The 24,505-nt window shown below is 54.2% G+C and overlaps 1 protein-coding gene across 4 annotated transcripts in view; it reads right to left on the bottom strand.

Moving 5' to 3' along the window:
* Nucleotides 1-24,505, bottom strand: part of LOC138921490 (ral guanine nucleotide dissociation stimulator-like) — a 265,069-nt gene that overhangs the window by 52,109 nt on the left and 188,455 nt on the right. The window contains exons 1-6 of one of the 4 annotated variants that reach the window (XM_070255647.1): nucleotides 11,579-11,730; nucleotides 9,061-9,364; nucleotides 8,221-8,359; nucleotides 7,717-7,915; nucleotides 6,949-7,161; nucleotides 6,571-6,840 (exon numbers count right to left, since the gene is read on the bottom strand). The gene's annotated coding sequence lies outside the window, so the exon portion shown is untranslated. Of the gene's footprint in view, nucleotides 1-6,570; nucleotides 6,844-6,948; nucleotides 7,162-7,716; nucleotides 7,916-8,220; nucleotides 9,365-11,578; nucleotides 11,731-24,505 lie in introns of those variants that run through there. The other 3 variants (XM_070255645.1, XM_070255646.1, XM_070255648.1) reach the window with 3 other exon arrangements.

Here is a 24,505-nt window from a genome sequence, read left to right as displayed (position 1 = left end):
TCCTCACATGGTGTTTTTGAGCCTCACATAGGATGACATACATATATGAATGAAAGCCCTTTGTGAATGATAAAGCAACATACATACGTGAGCTTTATTATTATCATTAACCGTGTGATCTTGAATCCCAATTCTTGGAGCTCTCCAAGTCCAATCTACCAAGGGTACCATACAGGACATTCTACTCTGCCTCCTAAAATATCTCTTTGCTTCTGTCTTGATCACTTTCCTGGTTTCCCAGGTTGGAGAGCTTGCCAGAGTGAAGCAGAGGAGGCAAGGAAGGTGCTTTCTCTGCTGCAAAGGTGACTAAATACAATCCTTCTTTCCTGTATCCCGCTTCTTAGCAGGGTCTAAGAATTTCTAGGGCCTCAGTGAAACGTGAGATTGATAAGGGAGGGAAAATCCTCAGATTTTGAAATCCAGATTGTGAAAGTCTTAGGGAGAAGGAAATAACATAGATTGTGAGCTCAAGGAAGTGGGGGGATGTGAAAGGACAGTATGCAATGGGTGCCCCTAACTCTGTCAGACCTGCCAGGGCCCCATATATTTGTTCTGGTCCTGGCTGCAGCTATGTATATCCTGTCTCCTTCAGTCCCCGGGGCCAGTATCACGATACCACCTGCTTTCGTCAACTGCTATGTCCAGACCCCTCCTGTGAGGTGTGTAATAACACAACCATGGAGGTCAATCGGCTGCTGTTCCTGGAGGACCTGGAAGATGATACTGCCTCTGTGTCCTCTCTGGCTTCCACAGCTTCTGGGACTGAGTCATCATTCACTCTGTCCTCCGCCTTCTCAGAAGTCCCTCCAGGAGACCTAACACCATCCCCTCCACCTGACCCTTCCCCACCGCACCCCTCCGTCCTCTCACCTAACCCAATGACACCCTTAGCTGACTTTCTTTCACCCTCACCACCGGGTCACTCTATGCCACCAGAGCCTTTTCCTCCCTTGGAGTCCAACTTCCCAGCAGACCATTCCCCACCACAACCCCTTGCCCTTCCCCCTCTCCCACCACATGACACCCAGGCAACAGGGCCTATTCTCCAACCAGAGGCCACTCTGTCTCTGAATACGATCTTCTCTCTTGACCGCACCCTTTCCCAAGATATTAACGCCTTACCAAATTTGTCCCAGATAATGAATCCCAATGATTCACTGGTTTGTCATCACACAGCACCAAGCCTGTCTGTCTCACCACCGACAGACCACCCTTTAACTGTGACTCAATCTAAATCGGTTTCCATCTTATTGAAGTCTGTTCCAGAGAACTCATCTCCAGATAGCCCTGGTGGGTTGTCCACTTATGTCCCAACAGTCAGAGGCACTGACCATTCAAGTCTGTCAATTTCAGAATTCTCTTGTTGTCAGGCTCCTGCCAAGAACACGTTCCTCCCCACATTATCACACTCTGATTTTCAACGAGAGCAAGTTTCCCTCCGTCTACCAGAGACCTGTCTCTGGGGAGACTCTGCTACCAATCACATGGAGGCCAGCAGCCATTCTTTCCTTGGCCTTAACGGCCAGGCATTCTTGGCAAGACAAATAAAAAAGAGAATGGATTTCCAGATATTACAGAAGAAAGAAAAGGAGGAAGGACTATTTTCAAAACAAATGTGCTCAGAAAACCAACGGATGTCTTCAGGGAATTCATTGCAGCCACTTGACGTACAAGACACCACAGCCCCCTAAACTGGCTGGGACATCACAGGCAAACCAGAGCAGCTGAGCATTTGTCAACAGCTACTGTATGTCAAGACTTTGGGAGAAAACTTGCAGCAGAAATATACCCAGCTCTTTTGGGGTCTTCCCTCTCTGCACAGTGAGTCCCTGCTGGCCACTCTCCTGGTTTCTAGTAGTAGTGCCCCACTAGGGTCCCATTTTGTCTTATTCAATGGAATCTGTAATGCTTCTGCAGTCAAGATGTGGGATCAAGAATCTCCATCACTTCCCCATTCTCACCCTCCTCCCCTCCCCGATGTACATCCGCAACCCTTCTCTCAGACCAACCCCCAATCCCAGCCCCCACCTTTCACTCAGGTCCAGCCCCATGCCCACCTTCAATCCCCACTCTCAATCCTACCATCTTCTTCTCCATCCCAGATTAGGGACCATGGAGTGTCTTTCCATAGATCCAAGATTGAGTCAGACTCTCATATCTCAACTGAAAATCAACACCTGAAATGGCACATGTTGCAGAAGCAACAAGAAAGTCTGTGGGGTTTAGTCCCTGCATTCCAAAAATCTCAAGAAGCCACTTGTCCTCAAGCTCTCACCCCTCCTTTGGTCAGCCAGTCCTCCCATGCCTATGTACCAGTCTCTGTCCTTCCTGGCCATTTTCATATCACCAGTGAACCCCAGGATAAAATGGAGCTCCACATTCCAAGGAGGCTATTCTCACACTGCTGCCTCTATGCCAGTAGGAATCTAGAGTCTCTGTGTAAATGCACAGAAACATCTCAGCAAAAAGGCAGACATGCTCACTCACAGCTCCGTCAGCTTCAGGGCCAGAGTAGCAAGGATCGAGCAGACACTGAATTGAGTTTCCCAGGAAGCTTCCATGAGACGATCTCAACAAAGTTTCAACTAAGGCAGGACATGAAGAGGAATCTTGGATATATCCTAGAGAAGAGCCCAGAAGATAGTCCTCCAAGGGTCTCAGAATGCTACCTACTAAAGAGTCTGAGGGCTGCCTCAGAGACAGAAAGTAGCTGTGTGTGTCACTCAAGAAATTACTCAGGGAATGAACTCTTAAATGTCTCAAGGAAGGACACAGACCAGAATGAAATGAAAACCATTCTTAGATTACATCTAAGCCAGAAGTTTTGGCAGATCACTGCGGGGAGGAGCCCCCTTGGGGTGTGTCATTCATGGCTGGCTGAGGACAACCCATCCCCTCCTTCTGGGAGTTCCCAGAACAATATGGAAAACAGAAATTTGAAAAACATAACAGTAGGTGGGGTCCACCCCCAGATGACCACTCCAGAGCTTTCTTTTCTGGATCCCAACACCCGACAGGTGCTAGAAGCCCATATTATAAGGTTTCGTGTGAGTCAGAGGTGGGGCCTACCCCTCAAAGTTCTTGAATCCATAAAATCCTATAAGTTGAGAGAAGCCAAAACATGGCCTCTTCCCCAATTTGACTTTCTCTCCTCAGCCACCTATATTTCTGGGGTGGATTCCAAAGCTGAGGTTTCCAAGCCCCCTGAGGGAAGCTCTAAAAGTTTTCAGGGAAATAAGGTGAAAACAACGAATTCAGTCCCCATCCTGGATCTTCCACTCCCTGCTACCTCATCTGTGGGCAACGAAGGACAGGGGTCCCTAAAACCATCCCACTCTGATATCGACCGGGAGCTTGCCAAGGACATCCAGGCAATCGAGCATGGCAGACAGACTTCAGAGATCCTCACACACAGCTTTATAGACAAAGTGAGTCACAGTAAGACTGCACTAGACAATAACAGATGCAGCTGAGAGGTGCCCACAAGGCAAGCTGGGGCTGGACATGTGCCAAGGGATGAGAATGTGAGTTCCAGTGATAGAGAGGACATGATTCAGGGCCAGAAGATAGTGGAGAAGAATTGAAAACATTTTTCCACGTCCACCATGAACTTCAGGGAGATATTCAAGGCTGAGGAGCTGTGCGTTCTTACATCACAATCTTGTGACATCTTGACAACCAACAAGTTGGGAAGCTCCCAAATGGTAAATATCAATGTGAGCAAAGTAGAAACTACCCTGACCAGTGAACGTCCCTCATCAAAAATACCAGTTCCCCAAGATTCCAAACCATCAGACATTAAAAAACAGCTCCCTACCGAGTTGAAGTTTCAATTGAAGAGCAAGGAACATAGCCAGCCTAAAGGCTCTCCCGCTGACATATCCCTTACTTCAGATAGCTTGCCTTCGACTCCTCACTGACTCAGTCCCAGAGCGTCTCCAGTGGGGACATGGGAGCTTCCCAGGTGCTGCAAGTCCACTTGGAGGACAATGGAGATTAGCGGGAACCCTGGGCCTCTAAGCATGTCTCATGGAAATGCCAGGATAGGAATTTCCCACCAGCTGCAAAGAGAGTGAGACCTCTGGACTGCAGAGCAGGAGAATGTGGAAGCGAGGATTCAGGAGTTGGGACGTCTAAAGCCAGAAAGAAGAGCCACTCTATTGAGGACAGAGAATTACAGGGCACTTCCCCGTATCTGTCACAGAATGAACAGTTTCCTCCTGAAAGTTACTTCAGAAAAATAATGAGGCAGTTTTTTCAGTGGATTAATTCCAAGGAAAAAATCACAGGGCAGGAAAGTCCCCAGCAAAAAGCCAAGTTCACGTCAACCTTTGCACCGCTCTGAGACCCAGGCTCAAAGTGAAGCTCTCGTGAGCTGTGGGCCTCCTGAAGCTCATGAGCTCATGGGAGCCATCGGGAAGATCCTAGAGGTGAAACTGGCATGGAGATACGAACCTGAGGCTGCAGAGTTAAGTCAGCAGAAGGGGGAACTGCAGGCCCAGGTAGAGCCTGACGAGGGGCATCCCTCCAACTACGGGGCTCTCTGACCCACAGCCAGGGGAATGGGCAAGGACCACATCCTGCAGCCAAGATGCTGTCCCTCCTGACAAGAGTTTTCGTACAAGGGTTAGACAGAAAAGAGACAGGATCAGACAGCCCTGGAAAGTTGTGGCCTTCAAGGACCAGCATTTATGCCAGAGTCAACCCCCTTCCCCACCCTACAGGGAGTCTGTGCCCCATCCAAGACCCACCTGCATGCATGATGTATGCCACGTCCCTCCAGCCACCCTCACCTCTAATGAAAGCACTGTGTTCAGAGATCTGACTCTTCTATTCAAACAGGAAATGCTTCTCCAACACTTCCAGGGAGGAAAAATGTCCCCAAAGAAATCATTCAGTCCTTGTTGAGAAAGCATTGCAGTTTTCACGAGAACACATCCTCTGATGAGAACCATGGTTAACACAACCAAGGATACTGATCGTCCTCAATAAATGTTTCTGCTAGGAGAGAGTAGTGTTCTCTGTGTGGTGCTTTGGGGGAGTGGATTTGGGGTTCCCAGCGCTTATGCTCAGGGAAAGGAAGGAGGGAAGTCAGCTCTGACTGATTTCCTCTTTCGGTTTCTGCAAGATGACCAGTCCCTTGTAGGGGGCCTGACAGTGGCTTTCTCAGTTTTATCTTGGGTCCTGTATTTGACCTTATTCAGATGTCCTGTACTTAAAACACTTTACTTTTTCATAAAAAGTACAAAAAGTTTACTCTAAAAACTTCCGGGCCTTTTCAAAATGAGAGAAACCCTTCAAGTCCAGAACTTGGCTCAACTTGTCTTTCCATCTGCTCCCTCACTATCCTGAACTATACACAGCTGCAGGGTGGGATGCGTTCCTCTGGAAGGATACAGCCAGAATTTCCCCTTGTTGCCTCAGAAAGTTTTGGAATTGGAAGTGTGGGGGTGTTTAGGCCCTGAGGTGAGTGGCAGGGGGAAATGTTGCTCTTGGATCTCTTGGTGAGGAATGAATGTCACCTGCTCCTAAGAGCCTTTCTCTCCCTCAGGAAGTCTGGGTGGTGGGCCACGTCTCCACGCCTCAGCTGACCCTAACGAAAATGGGGAGCAGTCCACCCTTCCCCTTCCTCTACCCTTCCTGGAGCAGAAGGGAGGAGAGAACTTGCAGCTCTGAAAAGGACCAGAGATAGGAATATTTTCCTGAAAACGGTAACTTACCTTCATTTAGAAAAAGTTGCTGATTCCTGAGTATCTCACAGGTGAGCAGTCAGTGCAGGTGTGCGTATGGATGGGTTTTGCGATTGTGGACACTGGAGTGGCCAGGGCAGGGTCCAGGAACTGGGTGGGTCCCGCTGAAGAATCTGTTATATGTGGGGTGTTAATCTGTCTGTAAGGCACATTCTGAGCTCAACAATGAGGTCTCCCTGCATGTGAGGACACCTCAAGGAATGGGAAGAGCCGCTCCCGAGGGAAACTGCCTCAGGATGCCCAGCTTGGTAGAATTATTGCAAGACCAAGAGATCACCTGGCTATCATTTGTAGGAATGGTCGTCGGGCAGCCATCCAGAATTTGGGGCAAAAGGAGAAAACAAGTAGGGAAAAAGGAATGGTGGAGTGAGTGGAAAAGGAAGGAAAAAATGAGGAGGGGAAGAATGACCTTATCATCACTCCTCATGATCCCTGAGGGTCACTTCGAGCTCACAATGTCTCTTCCAGACAGATTAACACCCCACATCCTGGCCATCCACTCCACCCAGCACTACCTTACCTAGGCCTCACCTCCTGGAGACTAATCAGGGCTGGGGGGAGCACAATGATACCACTGCAGCTAAGAGAACTTGGGATAGTCTTCGAGATTGAAGACAGTATCTCCAGGAATGTTGTCAAGGAGGTTGTCCTCTCATTTGGTGCCTGCCTTCCCAGCCATGCTACATCTTACACCAAGGTTACAGTAATTTAGGGGTGGGTTAGTTACTATATAACAAATACCCCAAAAGTTAGTGGCTTAAAAAACCAAGTATTTATTAATTCATAGTTTCTGTTGGTGAGGAATGTGGGCAAGGCCTACCTGGGTTCTCTGCTCCAAGGTCTCTCACAAGGCTGCAATTAAGGTGTCAGCTGGGGCTGGGGTCTCAGCTGAAGGCTTGCCTGGGGAAATACACACTTCTTCGCTCACTTCTATAGCTGCTGGCTGGATGCAGTTCCTCAAGGCCTGTTGGACTGAGAGCCTCAATTCCTGGATGGCTGTTGGCTGGAGTTGGCCGGAGGCAACCTTCAGTTCCTTGTCATGTAGGCCTCTCCAACATGGCAGCTTGCTTCATCAAAGCCAGGAGAGAGTCTGCTAGCAAGACAGAAGTCACAATCTTGTAAACTAATGAGGGAAATGATATCCCATCACCTTTCCCTTATCCTATGAGTCAGAAGCAAATCATGAGGTCCAGCTTACACTCAAGGGGAGCAGTTTATACAAGGGTGTGACTAGCAAAAGAAGGGATCTTTGGAACCTTCTTAGAACTCTTCCTAACACAAGGGTTTCTTCTTGGACATCCCACTGAGTTCACTGAAGCAAAAGTGACCAAAGGGACCAAGTGGATCCTTGTGCTCATCCATATCCACGTCATCAAAGTTAAAGCTGTTTAATGGCTAAGTGGAGTAACGTCTGGTAAGAAAAACATCAAAGAGATTGAAGCATCCAAGGAAGGAGGGAAAGGTGGCAGGGAGGTAAAGGCGGTGTGGGGTCATCATGAACGGTAAAGTGAAAGGAGCCCTTAGAACCACCTGCCTCACCACTGCCAGTATTCAGACTTAGATGGGAGGAAAAATTAGGTGCAAGACGGCTCATCCTCACTCCGCCACCGTATCTCCACTCTGCTCTAGCTCCCCAACTACAGGCCTAAAGAAGCAACCTTCAGTTCCCATAGAGATAGCCAGGCTTATAGAGGAAGCAAACCCTACAGCTTGCAAGGTTTAACTTCTGCTCTTATTGATATATTTAATATAGCACATCCATCATTTCAAATTTGCTTCTCACAGCTTGAACATCAGAGAGGATGAATCACACAATCGATGGCAAAGCCAGTACTAGGGAATTCAGCATGTAGCTCCCATTCTGGGATGTTTTCCATGAACCCATTGCCAAAGAGCTTCTAACCAAGGGAGAGGTGGTGGCTCAAAAGGGCTGACTTACTGGCTGGGGTCACAAAACAAGTCATACCTGGTGCCCAGATATTTGCTTCTATTCAGAGAAACACTGGATGAGTCAACGAGACAGAATTTGCACACTCAGCACATCTAGGCAGTGAACTGTCCAAATGAGGTGACAGTACCACCCAGGAGTGATCCCACACTCTTGTTCTGCTTCTAGTACTGTTTTCCTTTTTCCCAGATTCCAGTTCCTATGGGAAAGCAGGACTCTTACCAAAAGAAGGAAAACGTATTAGCTGAACAGTGACTGGAGAGATGAGGATGAATTTCTCTAGAAACAGATTGCATGGGCTTGCTGCTTATACCCAGAGATCAGTGCTGTGGAGCTTGGGGGGTGTGGGGGGTGGGGGTGGGGGTGGGGTTGGGGGTCTCATTTACACCATATTCTGTGGCGCCTGAAGAATTTTCAGTGACATAGAATGTGATGGGAATGGGTTACCTGAATTTTTATACACTCAAGCCCACACTCCAAACCTAATGTCAGGGCCAATAAAATGCATGAATTGACTGGTACCTTGATGTGGCTTGGGTATGGGAACCCCAGATCCCAGCTTCAGGTACTGTGAATTTCTCTGGTACCAGGTGCTGCCTAAGGGAATCAGCTTTCTTGAGGCAGCCTTCACATGGATTAACACTCAGAACTGTGCCCTAATCTGCAGCCACAATGAAGGGGACAAGGCTATGAGAAGGGGCTCTTCTCTCTCTCTCTTTTTTTTTTAAAGATTGGCACCTGAGCTAACAACTGTTGCCAATCTTCTTCTTTTTTTCTCTTTTTGCTCCCCAAATCCCCTCAGTACATAGTTGTATATTTCAGTTGTGGGTCCCTCTAGTTGTGGCATGTGGGACGCCGCCTCAACGTGGCCTGATGAGCAGTGCCATGTCCACACCCAGGATCCGAACCAGTGAAACCCTGGGCCGCCAATGCGGAGGGTGCGAACTTAACCACTTGGCCACGGGGCTGGCCCCGGGGCTCCTCTTGAGGCCTTTCCTCTGGAACTTCCATTGGCCCTGGATCAGAGCCTAAATTAGGCTATTTTCCTGGGGTCACAAGGACACATTTGGTCTTCCTTAGGGAGGCCAAGTGGAAGCTCAGAGATTTGTGGAGGCTGCCTCCCTATCTCTCCCAGGAGACTCGGGGTCTGTTCCTTCCTTCTATGGGGGCCAGGAGGTAGAGAAGGAACTGAGTATTATGCAAGTTTAGCAATGCTTCACTGTGGGAGGGGGTTGGGCTGACAAGAGTAGGTAATTTTCCTTTGCAGGGATTCTTGCCCAGCTTGAGGCAACCTTCATTTGAAGCAGGATAATGCTGTTTCTACCCTCCACCTGAGGGGACTCCAGAAGGAATAAAAGTTACCTTTCCTCATTTGTCTTACAGGAAGTTCTGGGCTTCTGGGTTCAGGAGTTATTAATGGCTTTCATGTTTCCTGAACCCAAGGAGAAGTTGTGAGACACCTGTCGTACAGTTGTGGACACCTGTCCAGACCCTCATGTGGGAGGAGACTTTAGCTGGCTGCTCCAAGGAGAGAGGAGATAGGGGTTGACACAAATGCTGGGGTGAGAGAAGGAGAGTTGCCTAAAGGTAGCAGTGGCTCCAAGACCCTGAGAATCAGCATGTAGACACGAGTCCCTTAGGTGGACGGGTTCTGTGTGGAAGTCCCCTAGGAGACAGCGCAATGTTTTAAGGGATGAAGTGATGATGCTGAGATGACTAATCATCAAGCCCCATCATCTTGAGAGCTGTCGCAAGACACGGCATTGCTCACACTTAGCACAGAGGCTGTGCAGCCACTGGCCTTTCAATGGGCCTGAAGGGCTTGGGCAATGAAAATCCCAGGGGCAACCAAGATGGACTCAAGATCACAGGCTCTTACCTACATATTTGATGGTGAATACTTAACTAAATAGGCAAAAAGCTCCCATTAATGACTACTATTGTATATCTTCCTACCCTTTAAAATGGGGTCTTTGAGCCAGATTTAATTTAATTTAGAAAAATTAAGTACTGCTTATTGTACTTCAATGTTGTGAAACAAATTTATGCTTTTTATGTATATTATCCCATTTAAACTTTACAATGCTTTGAAGTAGGTTTCTTTACCCTCTTTTATCGAAGAGCACGACCTGAAGGGCAGAGAAGGTAATATATATTCAGAGTGCTAGCACAGAAGAGGGAGCCAGGGATGGAGAGCCCCCTTACGCTGTGAGGGATTCTTTGGATGTAAATGATGGCAAGTACAATTCAATTGACTTTAAAAACAGGATCTGTTGACTCAGGCACCTGAAAAAGGTCTGGGAGTAAGGCTGCCCTCAGGCAGGAGGATTCATATTGGGGCTCAACTGATGTCATCAAGTTTCAGTTTCTATCCATTTCTCTGCTCTAGATTCTGGACTGGCTACCTTGTAAGTCTGTCTGGCAAGTTCGTAGCTACATCTTCCAAACTAAAAGCACAGCTAAAAATGGGTTGTTTCTCCCACTAGTCCCTTTAAAAGTCCCACTGTGCCTTATTGTCTCCAGTTGGGTCACATGCCCATCCCTGACCAAACGCTGTTGCCAAAAGCATGGACCAATCTTTTTGGCCAAGCCTGACTTCAATGCCCTCCTTTAAAGTAAGAGCGTTAGTGATAAACAACTCCAGTTGACATGGACTGAAACTGACAACGGGGTTAGATCCCCAGAGGGCAAAAGAAGGACTATTTTTAGAAGGTGAGTGAATGCTGAGTGTCAAAATAAAAACAAAAACAAAACGGATGTCTACTTCAGCCCTCTCTCTCACCACCCCATTTCTGCCTTCTTGTCCAGAGTCATGCCATGGACTGAAGGTTAGAGTTAGAGGAAATGCCAATTCTGTGGAGGACAGGAAAGGAACTCAAAGTGGAAGGAATCAATCAGAGGCCCCAACATCCATGCGGATAGACCATCCAATGATCTGATCTCTCACTGTCTGCTCCTTCTCATCTTAGAGTCCTTTACCTTCATTCCAGTTCAGTTACGGCCATATCCTAGAACTTATCACCAGCAACACTTGTGTGTTCTGAAAAAATACAGTCTGACATTCCACCCTTTATCCTCTCAGCTTATGCCCTCAGCATGTTAATTCCTCAACCTATTCAGGAACTACAAGCCACTCTATACTTTCCCCTGCTCACCTGACAACCTTTGTCTTCATTTCCTCCCTCTCCAAGCAAAACTTCATGGGGCATCACTTAATCCTAAACCTAAATCTACTGCTCTGCTCTAAACAGCCTACCCCCTTCTTTCATTCGTTCTGTCTAGCAAAATCCAACTCTGCCTTTTTTAGAACTGCCTTCAAATAAGGGCCTGCTTCCTCTTGGATAAAATCACACAAGTGTGTTTGTGCCCCATAAACTTCTGTTCTACATCTGTTGCTCAGCTCCACCACTGCCTCAGAATCCAGTCATTCCTCCTGTGTTACCATGTGCCAGACGCTCTTCCAAGCACTTGGGACACCCAGTGGAGGCAACAGAGGCCCTGTCTCGGGGGAGCTTCTGTGATTGTTTTCTCAGTCAACTCGCTTGCCTAAGTTCTCAAAACAATTCCAGTTTCCTACACCTTGTCCACACTCCTCGCTCATTGATCATATGTGCTGGACCACCAGAGGGAAACAGAGAAGTCATCAGATGGGAACTTTTCTTCATAAAAACTTCAAAACAAAACAAAACCAAAACCAAAATGAGATCCTCCATCTCTTCTTTCCTCCTTCCTTCCCACCATACTGAAATGTTTCCCTCAATGCTTTCCTTAATCCTCCCAACCTGGGATCTGCCCGCCCTTTCCAAGTCACAACACTTTCACATGTGTGGACTATCTGCCTTAATTATCTACTTTTCCAGAGGACCAAGACTACATTTACCTCATCACAGCTGGAAACACCAAGCAGAGCTCAGAATCCTCTGGAGGAATACATCGGCAATAGGAGGGATCTATGGGGAGGTCCTGCCCAGCATGCTCTGGGGCGGGGCCACGTCTGGGGGCAGGGCCTGAGAGACTCTGAGAGCCTGTTTGGCTTCTTGAGGGCGACGGCACGAGCAACATGGCCAGACATCTCACCTCAGGCTTCTGGAAGATATGAGTTGAGATTTAATTCAAAGACGGTTCTGAGGAAGGTTTCTGGATGCCTGAGTGACCTTCCCCACTGCCCAGCCTGAAGGATCCTTTCCTCCATCTGCCATTTCCATTACGGTGGGCAGGCCCTCACAGCCCCGGGGCCCCCAAACTCTCACTCCAGGCCCAGCCTTAGAATGTGCTCAGAGGCCTGGGGGCAGGGCTGTGCCTGCCCAACACCACCCCCTTTGACCATGGCACTCTTAGGAACTCCACCAAGGTGAGAATAGTAATAAATAGAGTAACAACATTGACAACTGTTAAGGCTTCACCTTACACTGGCTGCCTGGCCTTGCACAAGTAGCCTGAGTCTCAGATCTCATCTATTATGCGCAGATACTGATGTGTACTGATAGGGTTGGTCCTCGGAACTGGAATGAATGAGTAAAGAGTTTTGAACAGTGTTTACCTAACACTAGAAGTTTAATATGTGCTACCCATTATTATCACTCATTTAAAATGCTAGGCCTCCTCTTTATTATTTTAGAAGTATCAATTTACCACTCATTCATTCTTCCTTCCTTCAGAATGAATTTATTTAGTACCTAACATGTGCCAGACACTATGCCAGGCTCTGGAATACAATGGTAAGCAAAAAGGTAGAGTCTCTGCCTTCATGGATCTTACAGTCTAGAGGGGAGATCAGGCAGAAATTAATTATACAAGATTGTGTAAATGTCCCATGTTACATTCTATGAAGGGTTCATGAGCTGGTTGTCGGTGCCAAGGGAGCTTAAAACATGGGGATTTGGCCTAACCAAGGAGAAGAGGGTCTTCCTCACCCATCCCTCAGGAGCTGATGAGGCTTAAGAGGTAAAAGGTGAGTAGGAGACAACTTGGCAAAGCAGGGAGGGAGAAGTGTTCCAGGCAGAGGAATCTGGGTGATGAGAGCAGAGAGAGTGAGGAGGGAGGAATGAGATGCAACAAGAAGAGGGAAAAGCGTGGGAGGCACAGATTAAGCAGAGTTCTCTGGGCCAAATCAACTAGTTAAGTCTTTGGAGCAATGGGGAGCCAGGGGAAATTTTTAAGTTAGGATTTATTTATATGTGTAGGGTATTCAGATTTTAGTTGTATTATTTGAGTTTCCAAAAGATTACTGTGAATTAATACTGTGAATTAATGATTTACAGCGATTTAATGTGAAGAATGCTTTGGATGGGGTAAAGAGGATGTGAGAGACCAGTGAGAAGGCCACTGCAGTAATCTACGAAAGAAATGATGTCAGCATGGACCACAATGGTGGTGACCAAAGTGGAGTAACGTGGACGGATGTGAGTGGCATGACTTCATTAATTCTAATAAGACGGAACATTTTACCTTTTGTTTCGCTCCAGTGCCCAAGAGGTACAGGTTGGTGCAAGATGTGGGGTCTTTTATAGAGTTGGACAAGTCAGCAGACACGAAACATTTGCAAAGGCTGCTTGAACTGCTGACTAGCCAAAATCAAAGAGGAAGTTGACCTTCAACCCTTTGTTTCATTCCAGCTGCAGAAGTCATTTTCAGTTACTCTCTGACTCAAGTAAACACCACTCCCTGTCACCTTATCCCTTTGAGGGTTGGTTCACTTCTACATTTTCACTGGGACACGATTCTCACTGACAGTAGAAAGTTCGGCACCCAGACCTGCAGATGTGAAGACACTTGCTCCTCTCTCGAACTATTAGTACTTCTGGGAAACACGTCCCAGTGCCAAACTGTCCTGGTCCTGAAATGACCCCGTTATTTGGGGAGGTAGTGAAGGAAACTGCATGTTTTAAACCTCGAGCGGCACTCTCTTTGGACATCGAAAGGTGTAAATGATAAAATACTTACTAGACTTAAAGACCAGGGAGTAAAAGGGGGGCTGGATGCTGCCCAGACTCTGTGTGTCAGCAAAACATATCTGAGCTAAGCGAAGGACCAAGACCAGGACCAAGTGTTTTCCTCAGTGGAATAATTAGACAACAGAGGTGGGCAATTTAGGAAAGATAACTTCTTCTGTCCCTGCTTTAGAATTTCTATTACAAACAAAACCCAATCCTTAGCAAGATTTAAGAGCATGGGACAAAGACTGCTAGATGTTGAACTGCTGGGAGTGGGCCCACGTTTTATTTATCTTCGTATCCAAGCACATCCGCAGTGCTTGCCACGAGGCAGATACTCAGTGAATGCTGGGTAGAACAAGGATTCCTCTGTGTTTTCATGGGGTATTTATATGGTATGGGAATTCAGTCATTTTTTGCTCCACTAGGTAGAGATGGATGCTTTCTGTTCTCCATGTTTACTTTGAACACCATTTAGCTACAGGGATGTTCTAAAATGAAATAATAAGGAAACCAGCTTTAATACGATTTTATATATACAGACAGATACACTTTCTGACCACGTGCAGATATGAATGCTCTCCCTGGAAGATGCTTTTGTAACAGAATTGCACTAGAATGAGGTTAGAGATGGGGAAGAAAGGGAAAGTAAGGTAAAATTCACAGCTTAATTTGTAGACAGGATTGCTGCTTTAAAAATGAATTTCAGGTGCTTCTTGGCATACTTGGCCCAAGCACTGGAGATTTAACAGTGATTTGTGATTTGGGGGGTGGGGGTGTGGGAAGAGTGGGGGGGGTGGGAAGGGTGGGGGTGGGGGGAGGGGGGCGTTTATTGAGCTTTCCCTCAGGGAGCGGGAACCTCACTTGCCTTAGTGCTGCAGCATCAGAAAGCGCGCGAGGGCGCCCACTCCCGGGACAGTAGGAAGAAAGGGGAAGGGCACCAACGTGCAGCGGGCATCCAAACTTCACGAGGAAAGCTTGCTCTCCCCCGGCTCGGTCCTCCTCCTCTTTCCACTGCCGGGGAAACCGCCCTCGGGTGCTCTGCGGCCTCTGGGACAGAGAGGAAAACTCCTAAGCACGGGAGGATCTTATTCCCTGACTCGCTTTGGGTTGCAAAGCCAGTCACCAGACCTCAGAGATCTTTGCAAGGGTTTACGAACTGCTTCTTGTTGTTTTCCAAAGCAGGGGTCTGTGGTCTGTGGTCCGGATGGACACCGACTGACTGAACCGGCGCCTCGCGATGGGCATGGAAGCCGCTTCCGCCCCCAAGCCCATCAGAGGGCCGTGGTCAACCCCCCCCCGACCCCGCCCCGATTCCTCAACAGCCCCTCCAAATCATCTCCATCGCCTGCCTCAAGCGGGATCGTCCCGAAGAGATCAGAGGCCAGCTAGTCAAGAACTCTCCGTTTCCCCGCACCACCCCCCACCCCCGTTTGAACGTCCCTCTATTTCTCTCCACCCACCCCTCCCCTTTCCCTTTGGTTTTCCAGGAAGAGGGATTCAGCTTGGCAGTTCCAGGGTCCTGGCTCCACGTGGGGTGCCCTGGGAACCGTCTGCTCAGCCTCCCCCAAAGATCTCGTTCCCTCAGTTTGCCAGCTGCTTTCTCTTCGGGCCCGTCTCTTTCTTTCCTTAAGCCGCTGAGCACACCCAAGTCTCTCCCAGCATCCACACCTCTCCTTTCCGCTCCTCCACCACCGCCTTCTCTCTCTACCTTTCACGGCTAAGCTGCTGCCAAAAGACCTCGACTCCTCGTCAGCCATCCAGTCATCGCCTCGTCTCTCACCGGCTCCTCGAAAGACTCCCCAAATCTCGTCGCCGTCCCGTCCTAGCAAGAGGCCAGGGCACGCCCTTCGGTTCCTTCGCCTTCCTAAACTCTCTGTGGTGTCTGAGGAATGCTGCCCACGCCTTCAGTCTCTGCAAGTTCTCTCCACCCTCTTTCTCTGGGGGATGGCCCCCTCCCCAGGTGCCCTTCCTAACCTCAGACCCCTCTGTCTCCCTTTCCTCTGCGGCTTCTCCTCCCGACCACTTCTCCAAGGGTTCTGTTCTCGAAGGCACGGTCTTCAGGGAACAGGAACCCCTCGGGTCTCAGAGCAAGCTCATGCGCTCTCCTACGATTCGACTCGCCCCCCGGATGCCCAGGGCTTCTGAGTGCGTACGACTGACGTCACCCTGCCCCTGACTCCACGCTGCTTTCTCTAACTGTCTGCTGGACGCACCTCTCGGGATGTCCAAAGGCTTCTCAAAACCGACACGTCCAAAAGGGAGCCCGGTATCCTCCAAAAGAACCCTCCCCCTCCTCTTACCTTCCTTTCATCACCTCAGAAAACCTCTGCCCATCTCATCCCCGGCCGCCCCCCCCCCCCCCCCCCCCCGAGAGCGAGAGGCCTCAGGGCCACGCTTGAGCTCTCTGTCTCACCCACTTGGCAGCCTACCGACTCCCAAAGGGAGCCGAGCGCCTTCCCGTCTTTGCCGTCCCCGCTGCTCTGCCGCATGCCTTCCTGTCTCTTGCACGCAACCAGCCCAGTAGACTCCTTACTGATCTTGCCGGCTGGCCTCCTGGCACACCGCACCCCCCCCTCCCCGCTTGAACCCATCCTCCACACTGTTGGGAGGGTGACCCAAGAGGAAAACCCTGCCGTTACTGACACCACGGTGCCCGGCCCCCACAGGGGTGGACGTGGGCGAGAAAGTAACCAAAGTTTCTGAGGTTGTTTTGCAGAACAACAGGAAGACGGCAGATCAGAGAGCAGCTTGATGGCAGCCCCCCCGGACCCCGCCCGAGCGGACATCGTGCAGAGGCTTGGACCAGCCGAAATGACGGATCGCCCACTTTCCGCGTCACGGACAGAGATCCTCGGCGTGCAACGCGTCGAACCCCACTGACTTCGCACTTGTGACCCACGAAGAAATACGAGTGACAGTCGCACCTGAGCAGAGGACTCTTCAAGCTTCACCCCCAGCGCTCTCCTGGTCCCACCCCTACCCCAACCCCAGATAAACGCCCCAATGTTTTGTTTTCCCTTTGAGGAGGCGGGTTTGAGTTTTACGCCCACCTCCTTGTCTGGCCGCCTCTTGATCATAAACCTCTTTCCTTGCTGCAACCCTGACTTCTCGCTGATTGGCTTGGCTGCGAAATCGGGTACCCGGACCTGAGTTTGTGTGTGGTCCCATCGCTTCCCTGCTTGAAAGGAATCCAGGGTTCTCCACTGCCTGCAGGCCAAACTGGAGCAGAATCTCCAAGGCCTCGCCCCTGCAGCCTTCCTCCCTGCTCCTCACCCACACGCGGGCCACCCTCCCGCCACGTGCGACTCTCTGCAGACCCCAAACAGGTTCTGACTCAAAGGACTTCAAGCTCATCGAGCGAGCCTAATCCTAGCAGGGTAATCCCTTCGATCCAGTGCACACCGCAAGTGTTCGACCTGCCTCTTCTTGGCAGGACTCAGAGGAGAGAGAGGTTGGACGGGAGGACGGGAGGACGGGCGGAGGCGGAAGGGGTGGAAGTCCAAGGCTCAGGGAAAGGCAGCAAGCGGAGAGCAAGGAAAGGTGGATCACCTTTCCTGCAGCGCCTGCTCCCCCCACCCATGCCGGCTCGCCTTCTTCCATCCTCAACCTCTTCCCCGCCCCGCTTCCTGGGGCATTTCACACTCAGCGCCCGCCGGAAGAGCACGGCAGCAGGACCAAAGCAACACGGAGAAGCAGCTGCTGCCAAAGCCAAAGGGAGGAAGAGGATCCGGAGAACCCTTTTTCCTTTCACTGGCGCCCGGCGCCTGCATCCTGCTCCCGATTCCAAATTTCACGCGGTCAACAACTGGCACCGCTCCTTCCTCCTCGCCCTGGGCTGGAGGCAGCACCGCCTCCCGCTTCCCTGAAGGCCCAAGGGAAACGCACGCACCGAGGGGATCCCACCGGCTGGAAGCCCCTTTACAGATTTCCGCTGTCTGCACTTGGACCTCAAGGGTCTGCGCGGCGCGCCCTGCCCCCACGACCACCCCGCGTCACTCCTTAATCGCCCCCCCACCCCGCCCCGCTGGAGCCCAAGGCTGAGAATCCGGTCCCAGCACCCGCCAGCCCGCCGCGCCCCGCCCCGCGCCCCCCACCCCAGCGCCGCCGTCAGCGCCTGTGCAAAGGCACGCGCCCCAGGGATGGGAGTGGTGGCCCCAGGCAGCCAGCACGGGCGCCAGGGTCGCCGGCAGGACAGGAGAAGGCGCAGGTCCCTGCTCCCGGGGGCGGGGCCCGGGCGGTGGAGACCCCGACGGGTGCACGGAGGGAGGCGGCCGCCCGGGGCCCTCACCTGCCCATGCTCTGGTGGGCCCGCGGCCTCCCGCAGTGCAACGGCCACTACCTGGCGGCGGCGGCGGCGGCGGCGGCGGCTCCCCAGCCTGCGGGGCTCCTGGCGCGCGCATCGGGACGGCCTGGCGGCTGCTCCCGCGCCACACTGCCGAGCCGCCGGCGGCGGCGGCCGCGGCGGCGGCCGCGGCGGCGGCGGCGGCGGCGCCGGGCTCCCAGGCCCGCGGAGCTCGGGGCAGGCTGACCGGGACTTTCTGGTCGCTGCGGCGGCGGGTCCCCAGGCCCGCGGGGCCAGCCGCGCCGCCCCCGCGCCCCGCGCCGGGGCAGGAGCGCACGGCAGGCCCAGGGGGCGGCGCGCAGCCGGGCCTCGGCCGCCGGCCCCGAGTCGGGCCCCGAGGACGACGTTCCGCCGGGCTCAGCGGGGCTGGGGGCCGCGCGCTGCACGAGCACCTCTGGGTCCTTTCCCCGCTCCACCGCCCGCTCGACGCATGGGGAAGACTCCCTTCCCCGACCACAGCCCGCCCCGCGCTGACAGAAGCGGGCGCACAGCGTGCACGCGGTGTGCCACACCCCGCCTGTGGCGCCCGAGAGCCCCCAGGCTCCTCCCGGGGACCGCTTCTCCAGGCAGGGCCGCAGGAAGAGGGCGGCGAGGCGGCGGGGCAAGGACCCCGGCGACTGTGTGGGGGATGGCCACGGTCAGGGTGCTCAGGAGGGTCGTGCTTCTGCGCAGGGGGCCGACGTGTGTCCAAACACACTCGTCGGAACTCTGCAGGTGGAGGCGGGTCCCCACCTACCTTGGCCCTCCGAGTGTTCTCCAAGCCGGCTGGGAAGATTCCCGGCCGCAGGACAGGAGGGAGCGTGGGAGGCGCTTGGCGGCAGTCAGAGCCCTGGGGTCCTTTCTGCCCACACGCGCTGCCACGCGCACAGGTGGCGGCGGTGTGGGGATGGCGGCCTTCAGCGCGGCGTTCCTGGCGGGCGGCCCCAGGGGGCAGGAGGGCCGCCTGGCCCCCGGGGGCGGCACTGAAGCAGAGGGAGAGGGGGGCCCACCGCCGTGGTGGGAAGCCCTGGGGATGAGCGGAGGCCCACGGGGCTGGCGGTGGGGGGTGGAGGGGGGCGGAGCGGGGCACGCGTGTCAGGAGGTGGCCATGGGTGAGGGCCAGGCGGCAGGCCTCGCGGTTGCGGGCAGCCCCTCCCCTCCCCTCCGGGAGCCCCGAGCCCAACGGTTGGAGCCCGCGCCCCGCCCAGGCCCCGCCCAGGCCCCGCCCCAGCCCCGCCCAGGCCCCGCCCCCAGGCCGCCAGCCCGCCGTTGCCTAGCAGCGCCTGGCTGTGATTTGACCCTTAGCCTCGCGCAGCCGCCGGGGCCCTGACACTTGGCGGGGCTGTCCGGCTGGGCTGGACGCTCTTCGCGGAGCGCACCAGGTCAGTGCTGTGACCCGCAGCGATGGCCTCCTGGTTTGGCCGCCCCGGCCTCGGCTCCGGCTTAGGCCATTCCCTGGGGCGAGTGGGCGGCAGCGTGGCTTCCCTCCCCGCACACCTCTCTGACTTCACCAGAGGTGTGCTGAGGAAGGGGACGCAAAAGCTGCCAGACTTACCCGACTCGGGGAGAACGGAGACGGAAGCCATTCGGGCGACCGGACCACCCGAGAAGGAGAGACCGGCAACTCCAGCTCGGAGAGACACCGCAACTCTGCGGGAAAGCCTCGAGGAAGGAGACACGAGGCTCGCCTCCCTGCAAGAAGAAGGCAGTCACCTGAGGGAAGCACTGGAGCCACAGAGACAACGGGCTCGAGCCGCTCCAGTGGTTGACCCGAACACCCTCGACGCCGGGACACAACTAGAATCTGAGGGGTCTCAACTGAAAGGGATCGAAGGTCACCTGGAGGAGGAAACCCAGCATCCTCCAAGGACCACTGAAGAGCAAAAGCAGAGGAAGGCGCTGAAACTTGGGGCCGAAAAGACGATCCCTCTGACCGAGCGGCTTGATGAGCCGGACGACGATGAGACCGGGCCACGAACTCAGACGATCCAGCCGCAAGACTGGCAGAGCCAGGGCCTTCCCGCTCGCCTAGCTTCGGCTGCCTCCGTCCAGGATGCGGGGGGCCTCCAGCAGCAACTGCAAGCCTCTGCTTTGGAAAGGGAACGAGTGTTGGCCGTTTTCGACGAGAAGCTGAGGGAAAACAGCCACCTGAAAAGGGCGTATCACACAATGATGGACCTGCTGGTGGCCAAAGAAGCAGAGCTCGCGAAGCTGCGAGGCGAAAGTCAGACACGGCGCCCTCGATCTGACAGCGGCGGTGAGGACATGTTTCGAGAAGCGATCCGGCACTTATCACGCCTCGTCCGAGCCAAAGACATTGAAATCGGTGCCTTGAGCCAGAAATGTCAGACTTTACTGACCATCTGGCAAACGTCCGACGCTGGCCATGAGGTTCGGGGCGTGGACGCGAATCAGTTGGAGGAGCTTCTCCGGGAACGGGGCACGTTGAAGCAGCGGGTCAACGTGCTGGAGGAGTGGCAGCGGCTGGTGCTCACCGAGGTGCACCATCTGCAGCGGGAGTCATCCCAACTTCAGAAAGAACTCCCACCACTCGAGGCACGGGCCTCAGTGGACAGCGAGGAGAAGTGTCGGCGACAGATGCACTCTGCCGCCCCGTTCCCGCGTCCTCGAGGGGATGCGACCCAACTCCGGCTCTTGGGGAAGAGACTGGCACAGATGCAGCTCGGCCTAGAGCAGCTCTGCAATGCCAAGGAGGTTCTCTTGGGTCCACCCGCCCTCACGTCACCACAGCCGCCCGCCGCATCGTCGCGGACTTGCGAGGCGGCCGGCTCTCAGGAGGCAATTAAGTCCGAGGCGCCGGGCGAGTCTTCGAAAGGGCCGCCAGCAGAGGTGGAAGCCTTAAGGCGAGCCACGGAGGAAAAAGACGCAGCCATCAGAAGCCTCCAGGAGGAGGCTCAGAGACTGTCCGAGGCGATGGCCGCCACCTCGGAACGGGAGAGAGAACGGCACGCACAGACGGATTCCGAAATTCAGCGGCTCAAGGAGAAACAGGAGGCTTTACAGAACACGCTGGAGGACAGAGAGCTCTTAATCGAGGCGCAGAGGGAGGAATTCCTTTCTCTGAGGGAAACCCTCACGACCCAAGCGAGCGAAAACGAACTGTTGAGGCAGGCGGTGACAAACCTGAAGGAGAGGATAGTCCATCTGGAAGCGGATGCGTGCCAAGTCAAACGGGAGAATGCAAAACTGCTGGAAAGGTCCAGGGAGAAGGACACCGAAAACCAAGCCTTACAAGAGACGAACAGGCGCCTCTCTACGATGCTGAGGGAGAAGGAATTCGAATGCGTCTCCGTGAAGAAGAAGGCTCTGGCTTTTGAGTGCCTCCTGAGAGAAAAAGAAGAGGGCCGGGCTGGGGAATTGAGCCAGCTTCTCAATGCAGTGACCTCCATGCAGGAAAAGAGCATTGTCTTTCAGCACGAGAGAGATGAGGCGGCGCTGGCGCTGAGACAGGAACGAGTGGAAAAGTGCGCCCTGCGGGAGGAGGTTCGCCTTTTGCGCGACAAGGGAGCGCGCTTAGGCCAGGAGCTGGGGACGTCTCGGACGCAGGCTTCAGAATGCGAAGACTGGCATCTCCGGGCAGCGCGGCTGGCAGAAGACAGAGCGGCTCAACTCAGGAGGAAAGTCACGGCGCTAGAGGAGAGGCTCCTGTCATCTTCCCACGCCATGCAGAAGGCGAGCCAGCGGGCCGCTGCCCGGGTCGGGTCCCTGCAGGAACAACTGACTGCGGTCACCCAGCAGAAAGAGGAGACTGCCCTCCAGCTGTCCGCCTCCCGGGAAGCAGAGAAGCAGCAGGCCGGAGCCCTGGCCAACCTGAAGGTGGTCCTGGCCGAATGGATGCAAAAGGCAGACGGCCTGGAAGGGAAGCTGAGGTCGCTGCAGGGACGGCTGGAGAGAGCGCAAGCCGCCTCGCGCCTGCAGGAGGAGCAGATCGGAGGACTGCAGCGACAAGACGAGGCCCGACGGGAAGTGCTGGAGGACGTCCAAAAGAAGTGGACCGACTTAGTGAGCACCCTGGAAGGAAAAGCAGACAAGGCCCTCCTGAGAAAGCTCTTCACGGACGCCTTGCAAAGCGCCAGACACGAACGCCGGGAAGCGTTCCGACGGATGGGAAGCACCCTGGGTGTGGAAAGGGAGGCCATGGAGCAGTTGCTGCAGGAAGAGCAGGGCGGCCTTACCGGATGGGTGACCGGGCGGCTCGGATCCCGCAGTGCCCCCGACACGCCTCCTCCTCGGAGACCCAACCAGCAACCCGAGCTCAAGAGTTCCTTCTCGGAGCTTTTCGTGAACTTTCTAGAAGCTGAGTCTCAGGGAGCTTCTCCACCACGACAGCTCCCCGCTCAGCCCAGGAAGCGTCCCGGAGCACCCGCCAGGAAGACACTGCCTAAGAACGTGCCAGCTCTTCTGAGAACCGCCCTCGCAGCCACCCCCAGAAGATCGGACGGGAATCCCTGCTCCCCAGCCGTGTCTCTCATCGACCCACCCGGCCCCGGAACCGGAGGGTCTGGGCACCTTCTCTTAGACGCCGTGACCGACGTCGTGCCCACCGGCACACCTTGGCTGCTGCCACCCGCCAAGAGTGCTGCCGGGCTGCTCCAAGGCCTGTCCAAGCCCTAGAGGCTCCCCAAGCCGCAGAGGAGACGACGGCGCTTTCAGGAAAGCCGGTCCCTCGCTGCGGGTTCCTTAGCACAAAGTGGCCTTGTGCTAAAGCTCACAGGTTTCTCTGCGGCTTCACTGGAGCTTTCAAAGAAATAGCTATGGTTCGCGCTTTCAAAAGGGTGTCGCTGCAGGTAGCCACCCACCTTAAAGCGGACGGACGTCACTTCTCTGGAGAGCAGGCGCGGCACGGGTGGGATCGCAGGCTGTGGGCCAAGGACGCTTCCGATTCTGTTTGTCACGCTGTCACCGTCTGGGAGGAGCTGGGGGGCGTGGGGTGGGGGGGTGGGGGTTGGGTCTGGGAGGTGGGGGGGTTGCGGGCGGGTGGGGGCTGGGGGTGTGGGAAGAGTGGGGGGGTGGGAAGGGTGGGGGCGGGGGGAGGGGGGCGTTTATTGAGCTTTCCCTCGGGGAGCGGGAACCTCACTTGCCTTAGTGCTGCAGCATCAGAAAGCGCGCGAGGGCGCCCACTCCCGGGACAGTAGGAAGAAAGGGGAAGGGCACCAACGTGCAGCGGGCATCCAAACTTCACGAGGAAAGCTTGCTTTCCCCCGGCTCGGTCCTCCTCCTCTTTCCACTGCCTGGGAAACCGCCCTCGGGTGCTCTGCGGCCTCTGGGACAGAGAGGAAAACTCCTAAGCACGGGAGGATCTTATTCCCTGACTCGCTTTGGGTTGCAAAGCCAGTCACCAGACCTCAGAGATCTTTGCAAGGGTTTACGAACTGCTTCTTGTTGTTTTCCAAAGCAGGGGTCTGTGGTCTGTGGTCCGGATGGACACCGACTGACTGAACCGGCGCCTCGCGATGGGCATGGAAGCCGCTTCCGCCCCCAAGCCCATCAGAGGGCCGTGGTCAACCCCCCCCCGACCCCGCCCCGATTCCTCAACAGCCCCTCCAAATCATCTCCATCGCCTGCCTCAAGCGGGATCGTCCCGAAGAGATCAGAGGCCAGCTAGTCAAGAACTCTCCGTTTCCCCGCACCACCCCCCACCCCCGTTTGAACGTCCCTCTATTTCTCTCCACCCACCCCTCCCCTTTCCCTTTGGTTTTCCAGGAAGAGGGATTCAGCTTGGCAGTTCCAGGGTCCTGGCTCCACGTGGGGTGCCCTGGGAACCGTCTGCTCAGCCTCCCCCAAAGATCTCGTTCCCTCAGTTTGCCAGCTGCTTTCTCTTCGGCCCGTCTCTTTCTTTCCTTAAGCCGCTGAGCACACCCAAGTCTCTCCCAGCATCCACACCTCTCCTTTCCGCTCCTCCACCACCGCCTTCTCTCTCTACCTTTCACGGCTAAGCTGCTGCCAAAAGACCTCGACTCCTCGTCAGCCATCCAGTCATCGCCTCGTCTCTCACCGGCTCCTCGAAAGACTCCCCAAATCTCGTCGCCGTCCCGTCCTAGCAAGAGGCCAGGGCACGCCCTTCGGTTCCTTCGCCTTCCTAAACTCTCTGTGGTGTCTGAGGAATGCTGCCCACGCCTTCAGTCTCTGCAAGTTCTCTCCACCCTCTTTCTCTGGGGGATGGCCCCCTCCCCAGGTGCCCTTCCTAACCTCAGACCCCTCTGTCTCCCTTTCCTCTGCGGCTTCTCCTCCCGACCACTTCTCCAAGGGTTCTGTTCTCGAAGGCACGGTCTTCAGGGAACAGGAACCCCTCGGGTCTCAGAGCAAGCTCATGCGCTCTCCTACGATTCGACTCGCCCCCCGGATGCCCAGGGCTTCTGAGTGCGTACGACTGACGTCACCCTGCCCCTGACTCCACGCTGCTTTCTCTAACTGTCTGCTGGACGCACCTCTCGGGATGTCCAAAGGCTTCTCAAAACCGACACGTCCAAAAGGGAGCCCGGTATCCTCCAAAAGAACCCTCCCCCTCCTCTTACCTTCCTTTCATCAC

Source organism: Equus caballus, chromosome 30, assembly GCF_041296265.1.
Source record: "Equus caballus isolate H_3958 breed thoroughbred chromosome 30, TB-T2T, whole genome shotgun sequence".
Classification (NCBI taxonomy): domain Eukaryota; kingdom Metazoa; phylum Chordata; class Mammalia; order Perissodactyla; family Equidae; genus Equus; species Equus caballus.
This window is presented reverse-complemented; position numbering and strand designations above follow the sequence as displayed.